The following is a 10440-nucleotide window of genomic DNA, read 5'->3' as shown; positions in this document are numbered from 1 at the left end:
GGGACAAGTGGTCAAAACCGTTGGACGAACGCTAGCCCCAAACATCGCCTCAACGTTTCCCCCCCCCCAGCATTGTGCCAGTAGTCCCACAACGTTGGGCCCAACGTTCCTCCAACGTTGGCTGAAGGTTCCCACAACGTTGGGCCCAACGTTCCTCCAACGTTGGCTGAAGGTTCCCCAACGTTGGGCCAACGTTCCTCCAACGTTGGCTGAAGGTTCCCCAAACGTTGGCCCAACGTTCCTCCAACGTTGGCTGAAGGTTCCTCAACGTTGGGCCAACGTTCCTCCAACGTTGGCTGAAGGTTCCCCGAACGTTGGCCCAACGTTCCTCCAACGTTGGCTGAAGGTTCCCCAACGTTGGGCCAACGTTCCTCCAACGTTGGCTGAAGGTTCCCCAACGTTGGGCCAACGTTCCGTCTTTTGCCGGGACGTTTTTTTAAATTGAGATTGGGAAAAGGGCCGACGGGTGGGGGGGGGGCATAGGCACGCCACGTGTACAAGCACAGCGGCCCTTTCATCAATCCACCGCTGGAGGAAGGCTTCCCAAATGCAGTAGAGGCCACGGTGGGTTGTTTGACCTCACGTCACCATGATGTTCACTGCGGGTCGCTTAAGGACCCGTTTGGATATCACTCGGCCACTGATGTTAGCCGTGGCCGGGAATTGAACTCAGGTCACCGAGTTCACAGCACAGTTCCATTCACCGCTGTGTCACCGCTCCAACCCTCCATCCTCGCCACCCCCCCCCCCCACAAATGTTATACACAATACTTGAACATTTTGCATAAATAAGTGAATTTTACAAAGCTGCGTCTGTTTCATTCACTCGGCGCGCCATCACAAATGAGCCCTATTCCCCAGAATCTCAAAGAAGTCTGCTGTCAAACACATGGGCGAGATCAAAGTTCTTCAGAAGTAGCAAGCGCATAATAAGAGGGGGGGGGGGGGAAGGAATATATTACGATCTGGACATGGGTCCCGCAGCACCACAACTCGCAGCTTCCACGGTGGCGATTATTGCCCAGAATAACCTCCCGAGTGAGTGAACTCGAGTCCCAATGTCTCAACAAAGATGCTTCTGTGTCGAGCGAGCGGCGGTTGTGGCACGCAGGCCTGGAGTCCAGGTCGGATTTTCTCAAAATAAATTAATGTAAACTTTTTTTTCATCGAAAAATACGTATATTGCTGCCAAGTTGCCAGGATATTTTCTCCCAGACTTGTCTTCCTCCTGCACAGACACAAATACATTATCGATATCATCAAAAGCAGCAGCAATCGCAGCTTCGTGGATCATCATTGTGAGCCATAGTGGTAGAGTCGTCTGTGGGACGAGTTTTGTTGGGGTGCACGAGGGGGGCAACGTCGCCCCCCCCCCCCTTTAAACTGGGCACCTTTATTGATTTATTTTCGGTAGTTTACAATGAAGATTACAATGAAGACAGTAGTTCAATGCATTCGCTGTTACTAATTTGAGGGACATAGGGACGACCTGCACCCCCAAATACAGAAGTCAAACTCCGCCGATGGAATCGTCGTCATGACCATCTCAATCATCGTCAAGCAATCACGCCTTTATATCTATAGCACTCTTTCGTGCAAAATATGCAATTCAAAGTGCTGTACAGATAAACGAAAACATTGTAAAAAAAACTTAAGAGCAAGAACAATTAAATCAATTTACATACAAACAAAATAGCATTCTAATAAATTGGTATCGAAGGCATGTAAAAAAAAATTAACACTATAAACGACTCAAGTAAAAGCATGCGTATCATCATCAGCAACATCATCATCATCATCATCAGCAGCAGATGAAGCGGCAGTAGTGGTGTGCTGTCATTATTAGATACAGCAGCATCATCATCATCAGCAGCAGAAGTAGTATTGCCATTAATCGTCGTCAAGGTCACGAACAGGAAGAGCAGTCAGGAGCAGCAACAGCAGGAGCACTCAAGTCATCATCAGCAAAACCAGCAGCAGCAATCAGAGCATTGTCATCGTCAGCATCATCATCAGCAGCAGCGGCATCGGGATAACCAGCAGCAGAAGCATCCTCATCAGCAGCAGCAGCATCTTCCTTGGCATCAGCAGCAATTACATTATCATCGCGGCCATCATCATCGCCATCACACTCAAACGTTTAAACACGCACACTCCCGGCAATAGGCGACGTTCGCCTGTGCACTAGGCGACGCGCCCCGTGGTGGCTTGTGTTTCTCTCTCTCCTGCGAGCAGTGCGCCAACACGGAGGCCGCAGACCCCCACCCACCCTCCACAACTTACGCAGCGGCAGCAGCATCGTTTACTCGGCACACAGATCCCGGGGAGATGAATCGCCCCGTGCCTGTGATCGTCTCGGTGGGAAATTCACTTAGGAACAACAAAACGCGATCCTCGATAATACAATGACCACTGACCCCCCTTCCTCGCCATCACCTCCGCACGTATAGCCTACACAGACCACTCGGGCGAGTTCTGTTAGCGAGCACCTATTTAGGGTGGTACGGCGCACGTGGGGATGGTGTAGCCAGCATCACGCACACCGTGCCGCCTTTGACTCCTCCTCAATGCTGATGTTGTACACCACTAACACCAGGTACTCATTGAAGGCTGAGTCGACCTTGGCGAGGCCCAGAACCGCTTCAGATAATTCATGTGATCACGATTAATAAAAAAAAATTGTTTTAATATTTTTTCTATATTTTTTCTACCTACGTGACTTTACCGAAAAAACCAAAGAGTATGGATTCCTGCAGTCACGAAAGCTTCAAATCAAGATTGTTTATAGGTGTTTGCAGCTCGAAGCCACTGAAGACGGACGCCATCAGACAGGTCGTTATACCCGTGCACGCCTCTCTACCCAAGTAGCGCGCTGATCTCTGTTGGTGGAGCGTAACATTTATGCTTGCGCCAGAGGTCGCAAACGGGGTTTGATTCCTTATCCGTACCCGTACCCGGCCGCACCAGGGTCACAAACGGGTACCCGTACCCGGCCGTACCCGTACCCTACCCGTACCCGGCCGGGTAAGGGTAGGGTACGGGTATCGGGTACCTGATTGCGACCTCTGGGATGAAGCCATGTTGCAGGCGCGGGTGGGTTGATTCTAGGAACTTGAATTGTGAGAAGAGACAAGACGTTGGGAAATGAGTGACAAATAGTTACTCACCAGTGACTCACGGTCTACTCGTACCCGTACCCGGCCGCACCAGGGTAGCCAACGGGTACCCGTACCCGACCTCTGGCTTGCGCTCTGGATCATGCTCTGGAAAGGAAACCTTGCTGGGGTTTGTTTGGTAGCTGTAATTCTGAAGCCGACAAACACGACGAAAAATAGAACAGCGAAAATAAACAAAAGTAAGGGAAAATGTGTTGGCAGTGGTGTACAAACACAACCGATCGTGTGTTATGAGCACTCCCTTGGATTAGCAACACCGCGTTGTACAGCTCCCTGTCTTTCTCTCTCCCTCTCTTGGCAAGTACTGCCGCCTGGCTGCTGATCAGTCTATTTGCTCGTCTGTTAGCCTGTCTTAACATGAACATGCTCGTAGAATAATGAAGCCGCGGTGTTTTTTGTTTCTGACGGGTCTTTTTCCCACCGACCTGTTTCTCTTCTTGTGCAACGAGCGAAGTGCGCATCGCAACGCTCGCTATTTGGTATCGCAGTCTTCGTGACGACGGTTGCGACGAAGATCTGTACCGTACAACATCTGCGTCCGTCGCAGGCCGCCCACGAAATAGAGCCCCGTGGCCCATCGAGCCCTGCCTGCTAAACATGCGTCAATTAAAGATCCACATCTATCGTGCCCTTCTGTCTATCCGCCTTGCAAAATAAATAACATTCTTAATTTTAGAACTTTCGTGACTGCAGGAATTATTATTTGGTTCTTTCGGTTAAGTCACGTCTAAAGATAAAATAATAAATTAAATTAAATCGAAACGTCGTATTCTATGATTTAATTTAATTTATTATTTTATCTTTAGACGTGACTTAACCGAAAGAACCAAATAATAATAAATAACATATTCGTATACAAATAATGGGCAACGTTTCGGGCAATGGCCCTTCTTGATAGGACTCCGAAGGAGGCAGTGTTATTGACAAATGTGTTGCGTGTGTTTTTGCTTGGTTAAGTGCAGTTGTGCAACACTGCCAGTGTAGCAGCAGGAGCAGCACCTAACGATGTGTATTTCTGTCCGTGTATCCGTCTGTCCATCCATCCTTGTGTCAGTCTCTCCTCCTGCTGCCTTGGCGGTGTACAGAACGAGGAAAAGATGCTGGAAGGTGACACTGACGGCTGCTCTGTGGTGCTTCCAGTGTCCAGGGGCCTGCTTCAGGCGCGGCTCCGGCTGGAACACGCATACCACACACATGTCGGTGATGTGCACGTCTTCTTCGAACGCTGGGGAGCCCGAAAAAGCCCTCTGTACCAGCGTGGAAAGCACCCTCGTGTTCAACTTCTGAAGCGCTCGCTCGTCATCGTGGCGTGCGCGATGACCACCACCACGTGACTTTTCTTTCGTGTTGTGCACGGTGTATTTAGCGCCACAGCGCGTGGATTTGTAGCGTTTGTAGATTTGTTTGCTTATGACTTTGTGTATTTCATATCGGAATCGCCTCCAGTGCTGTTGCTGCTGGCGGCAATAAAAGTTGTTTAAAAGTCAAAGTCTGTCAATCTGATTGTCTCAACTTGACCCTGTCTGCTTTGTCTCTCCCGTTTGTACTTTCATTGGTGACAGAGACACCGTTGGTTTCTATCTTTTACAATTAGCAGCATCAACTCCATCCCGGAGCTTCCAGATTGCACTCTCTGAGGTTTAGACCAGCCTCCATAACCAACAAAATCTAAACACTCCTCGTGTTTCGCATTACCAAGAGCTGTCGAACCCGTCTCTCTCTCTCTACGATGACCACCACCACCACGTGACTTTTCTTTCGTGTTGTGCGCGGTGCTTTTAGCGCCACAGCGCGTGGATTTGTAGCGTTTATTTTCATTTGTTTGCTGGTGACTTTGTGCATTTCCAATCGAAATCGCCTCCAGTGCTTTTGCTGCAGGCGGCAATAAAAGTTGTTTAAAAGTCAAAAGTCTCTTTACGTTCCGTTCTGCCCTTAACGAGCGGACGATTATAGCAAAAGCACATTAAGGCCGCTGGCGAACTCCGGCACGAGTCTCATCGCAAACTTCAACAGTTGGCAATCAATGCGTTGGAGCAATGCGGACTCAGCAGGAGATCGCTCGCTGCACGCAGAACTCGCGAACAGGTCGAGCGAGCTTGCACGACCACATGTTTTCCACCTGCCCAAGTTTGACCTGCGGGCAATTGGCATCTGTGTGTGTTCGGGTGGCAGCGGTCGACTTGCTGGTAGCGGCGTTGCGTTGAACTTCGTTGTGGTATAACTGGCTTGCACGGAGTTGATAACAGACCAAGTGCTGACTGAGATGCAATGTCCCGGTATTGGTCGACAGTGGAAACAGGTGGCAAAGAGTATTGTCCGGATTATAAGAATCCCTGATGAGTGGTGAGTGTCTGGTGAGATGCAGGTGGGTCGATAGTATCTGGAGAGTATCAGAGTCTTGGAAGTGGTGAGCGTTGGGTGAGCTGTGGGTGTCTGGCACTGAGAAGACAAAGGCGGCCTGGCCAGGCCTGAGAGCACTTGCCCTGGCAGGGGCTGAGAGCACTTTCCCCGTCAGGGGCTGAGACGGCGAGACCTCTGTTTATGTTGTTGTTGTTCTTCTTCTTGGTTATTTCGTAAAGTCACGTCGAAGGAAAATAATAAAATAATAAAAATAAAACATAATAAAATCATTATCACGACGTTTCGGCCACAACGCAAGCAGCCGTCTTCAGGTGGAGAACAGGTCTGTCGAGGAGACAGATTCTCCACCTGAAGACGGCTGCTTGCGTTGTGGCCGAAACGTCGTGAGAATTATTTTATTATGTTTTATTTTTATTATTGTATTATTTTCCTTCTACGTGACTTTTACCGAAAGAACCAAGAAGATGAATCCCTGCAGTCACGAAAGCTTTAAATCGAAGTTGTTGTTGTTGTTGTGACGATCCGAGGGAGCGATGGGGCGGGTGGGACATCTGCCGCGGAGGGTTCATTGACGCTCTGCACGCCGCGCGCCTCCCGCCACGGCTCGACTCCCTGGAACTCGGCAGATGTCGCGTGGCACGTGTCGGCCCGTCCGCCCAGGGTCAGCGTGCACATTCCAGACGCGATCAGCAGCCAGCGCCGCGGGTCACCGCCACAGCGCACGCGGTTCGGAGCTTGCAGAACGTTGCTGACTGTCTGTTCTTCTCACGATGGCTCTCTCTCTCTCTCTCTTCATCCTCTGTAGCGCCACAGCGCGTCGATTTGTAGCGTTTATTTTCATTTGTTTTCTGGTGACTTTGTGTGTTTCCTATCAAAATGGCCTCAAGTGCTTTTGCTGCTGGCGGCAATAAAAGTTATTTAAAAGTTAAAGTCTCTCTCCATGATCACTCCTTCTTATCTTTCCTCCTCCTGCCTTCTCTCCAACCCCCAACTCTCATCTCTCCTTCCCTCTCCCACCTCGTTACTCATCTCTCTTTCCCTCTCTCCCCATCCCCTCCCCCCAATATCTCTCCACCTCGCCCCCCCCTAACTCTCTCTCTCTCTACTTCTCACTCCCCCTTTAACCCCTCTCCTCCTTCTAGACTTGAAGTTTTTGTGACTACAAGGATCCATACTCTTGGTTCTTTCGGTAAAGTCACGTAGGCAGAGAAAATAACATAAAACAAAACACGACGTTTCGGTCGCAACACAAGCGTCCGTCATCAGGCGTGGACAACCACAGCGAAATCACTTTCTCCCCCTGCCTCATCCCTTCCCTCTCTCTCACCCCCATCTATTCTTCCCTCCTCCTCTCTCCCTCTCTGTCACTGGGTTTGGAACGCAATGCACAAGTGCACTGGCTTTCATTCACAACAAGTAGATGGGATGTTCGCGATGCTGCTGCACCACTGCAAACATGCACTTTGTCAGCGTGCATTCGAATCCCTGCGAATTCGTCAGAGGTTTTGAATTCCGCCTTCTCAATCCATGTTTGTGGATTCTTCCGATACAGGAATACATATAACGATAACGACGATGTCCTGTATATATTTATAGATTTACCCAGCAATGCCTTGATGGGTCTCGAGACCCTTGTCTGGAGGGCCCTGCTGCATCTATTGCTTGCGTTTGGAACACAAATGCACAAGGGCAGAGGGCGTTCATTCACATCCAATGCAAATATATGAACACATACCTGCGGAGGGAGCTGGTAGGAACGTTGGGTTGCTCGGTCAATGGCCTGCAGGGTCAACGGCGGCGTGGTGTATTCCGCAAAAATGCCCGACTGTGACGGCGGGCACAAGCCGGCGTGAGTAGGTTAAACGTTGAGTTTTATAAATGCACAACGGGGTGACCAGCCCCTCCCCACCCAGCCCCACCCCTCCCACCCCCCACCCAGCCCCACCCTCCCCACCCAGCCCCTCCCCAACCTCTCCACCCAGCCCCTCCCCACCCTCCCCACCCAGCCCCTCCCCACCCTCTCCACCCAGCCCCTCCCCACCCTCCCCTCTCCACCCAGCCCCACCCTCCCCACCCAGCCCCTCCCCACCCTCCCCTCCCAGCCGTTCCCTCCCCACCCAGCCCCTCCCTGCACGACGGACACAATAATCCAATGTGGGCTGGTGTAACCAGGAGGTTTCTACCAGTAATATAAGCAATGCGGGTGATGTTGCCGCTGCTACTGATTCTGCTGTTACTGATTCCGCTGTGACGTGCCTACGAAGTTGTGCCTTTTGTCCGAGGTTTTTTTTTAAATCGAATTTGTCATCGCCGGATTGATTGCCCCCCCCCCCCCCCATCTGTCGGGAACACAGGAACACAGGCCTGGCGGATTTTCTCGTACGGTTGTATTTTGACAGCCAACGTTCTGCTACGGCCCGTCGTTCATGAAAACACAGTAAAAAATAATTAAATTTTAAAAAAAATATTATTATTTTAAATCGAATTTCACAGAAGTTTTCAATCAAGGACGCCTTCATCCAGAAGTTGATCAGTGGCAGATCCAATGGGGGGGGGGCGTGACACACCCCTGCACACCCACCCTCAATCTCCGAGACCCCAGGCGTTTCTATAGTATTGATATTTACCGACTAAATGACACTGAATGTTGCGTTTATTTCTTCATCAATGCGGGGGTCCCTATTTAAACAAAGCTTGGCATTTCGGGAACCCACTCCCCCCCTCCCCTCGGGAGTTTTTTTTTAATCCACCTCTGCAGTGTGTAATAGCAGAAGGGTCTGTACACGTAGAACGTGTAACCACCTATAAACTTGTGTCACTCAGGGTGTGTGCGAGTGAGTGTGATGTCCCGTCAGCTGAGGCTGTCAGAGGTGCAATGCCCCGCAGGGATGGATGTGCGAGGAGGGTGGTGGTGGTGGTGGCGGCGCAGATCAGTGTAGCTGATAGCCATGAGCAAAGCAAGCAACTTGCTTCGGGTCCCCAGAAGCTCAAGGAGCCCCCGGAATCATTCATGAACATATTGGTGGGCACCAAACGTCACCTACAACATTTCAATCCTTCTAAGCGTCACACGTTATTTTACATGTGGAATTATATTCTTGGTTCTTTCGGTAAAGTCACGTAGAAGGGAAATAATAAAATAATGCAACTATAAACAATACAAATTCTCACGACGTTTCGACTGCAACACAAGCAATCATCATAATTTTTTCACACCTGATGATGATTGCTTGTGTTGCAGTCGAAACGTCGTGAGAATTTGTATTGTTTTATATTTGTATTATTTTATTATTTCCCTTCTACGTGACTTTACCGAACGAACCAAGATTATGAATCCCTGCGGTCACGAAAGCTTTAAATCAAAATGTGGAATTATCTTTCTCACGTCCATCGTGTCTGCATTTCTCCTCTCTCTGGGTCTGCACGTGTATCTCCGTGTGTATCCCGTGTCTGCACGTGTGTCTCTGTGTCTCCACGTGTGTTTTATGTCTCTTCACGCGTGTCTCCGTGTCCCCCCCCCCCCCACCGGAAGGTTAGAGATCATCATAGAGACACATCGCCCTCTCTCTCCCCCCAAACCCTACTCCGAAAAACTCTTCAAGACCCTCGTGAACAGGGTCTTGAGATTCAGTGAGACTTTCTTTAGATTTAGTGAGATTTACCTGGGTTTCACAAGTAGAGGACTGCAATATTAATATGCCGTCTAATGCATTTCTTTTGCTCTGCGAGAATGCACGCGAATTTAGATTTTTATCGAGAACCATCTCAAGAATGCCAACCGCGGTGGAAACCACGCTATTGTGGTTGAATAATCTGCATCGATAAAATATATTCCAAGTTTTATATTTTTAAATCGGATTAATTGTGCAAGAATGTCCAAGCAGCAGCAATAATAATGTTTTTTTTTTTACTAAGCAACAAATGTAAAATAAGCAAACATCTGAAGGTGTACCTGTCAGACTTGCGTTATTTTTAGTCATGTGTGCGCTGGTACACTGCTTGCCAATGCAGGCATCATTGCACAGTGGCATAATAAGTTTTCATGCCAACGTCTTTCCACTCACAAAGCCTTTCATTTGCTCAGTGTCGACGTTTCCAAACCCACGACCACCACACTTAGAAGCCGCACGGTAAGAGGCGCAAATGGTCGTGGGATCAAATCCTAGTTAACGCAGCCCATCATCCCTTTGAGGTCGATACAATTGTGCACCAATTGACAGGAAAGTCAACAGCGGTTGTCGTCATGTGGGCAGACCTCGCCCCCACGATAGGAATGTGGAACTTACGCCACTGGTTCGGGGCGGTCGACAGGAGATGAGCGCCTATGCCTCGGGACTAATTTGAGCAGGAAATCGCTTTTGACATTTTTTTATTGAGACAGCTAAAGGTGCGACCACGCCCATGTGCTGTTACATTATCACGTACGATGCGTAATGCGCACGCAAAACCCGGCTGTAGACCACCAATCTCAATCGCGTCAACATTCGGGGCCAAGCTATTTCAATGCAGCAGGCGGGTAGACGAAGAATGACATCGACGCGGGTGAAAGAGAATCGATGCCAACCAAGTCGGGTGGAGCTCAGGGAGCATTGCCGAATGTTGACCGTCCGCAGAGAACGGCGATGATAGAGGGGACACGCGGAGGTGCTCGAGGGAAGAGGAGGACGACGCTTCCGAGTCGAGGTCAAGCGCTGGACGGGACGGACGCCGTCTCGGCTGGGAGGCAGCAGCGACGGGCAGAGTGGAAGGGGGGAGAGAGAGACGCTGCGGGCAGACTCGGCGTCTCTTGCCTCTGAATGTGCTGGGAAGAAGCCCCACTGGCCAAAACGTCACCTATTTTAGACCTCGTCATTTTTAAGGCCACAGTGTTTGTGACTCATGTGTTGAGTTGTGTCGGGGTTTT

The sequence above is a fragment of the Lampetra planeri genome, chromosome 1 (genome assembly GCF_965212315.1).
Source record: "Lampetra planeri chromosome 1, kcLamPlan1.2.h2, whole genome shotgun sequence".
Classification (NCBI taxonomy): Eukaryota; Metazoa; Chordata; class Hyperoartia; order Petromyzontiformes; family Petromyzontidae; genus Lampetra; species Lampetra planeri.
Note: the sequence above shows the minus strand (reverse complement) of the source record.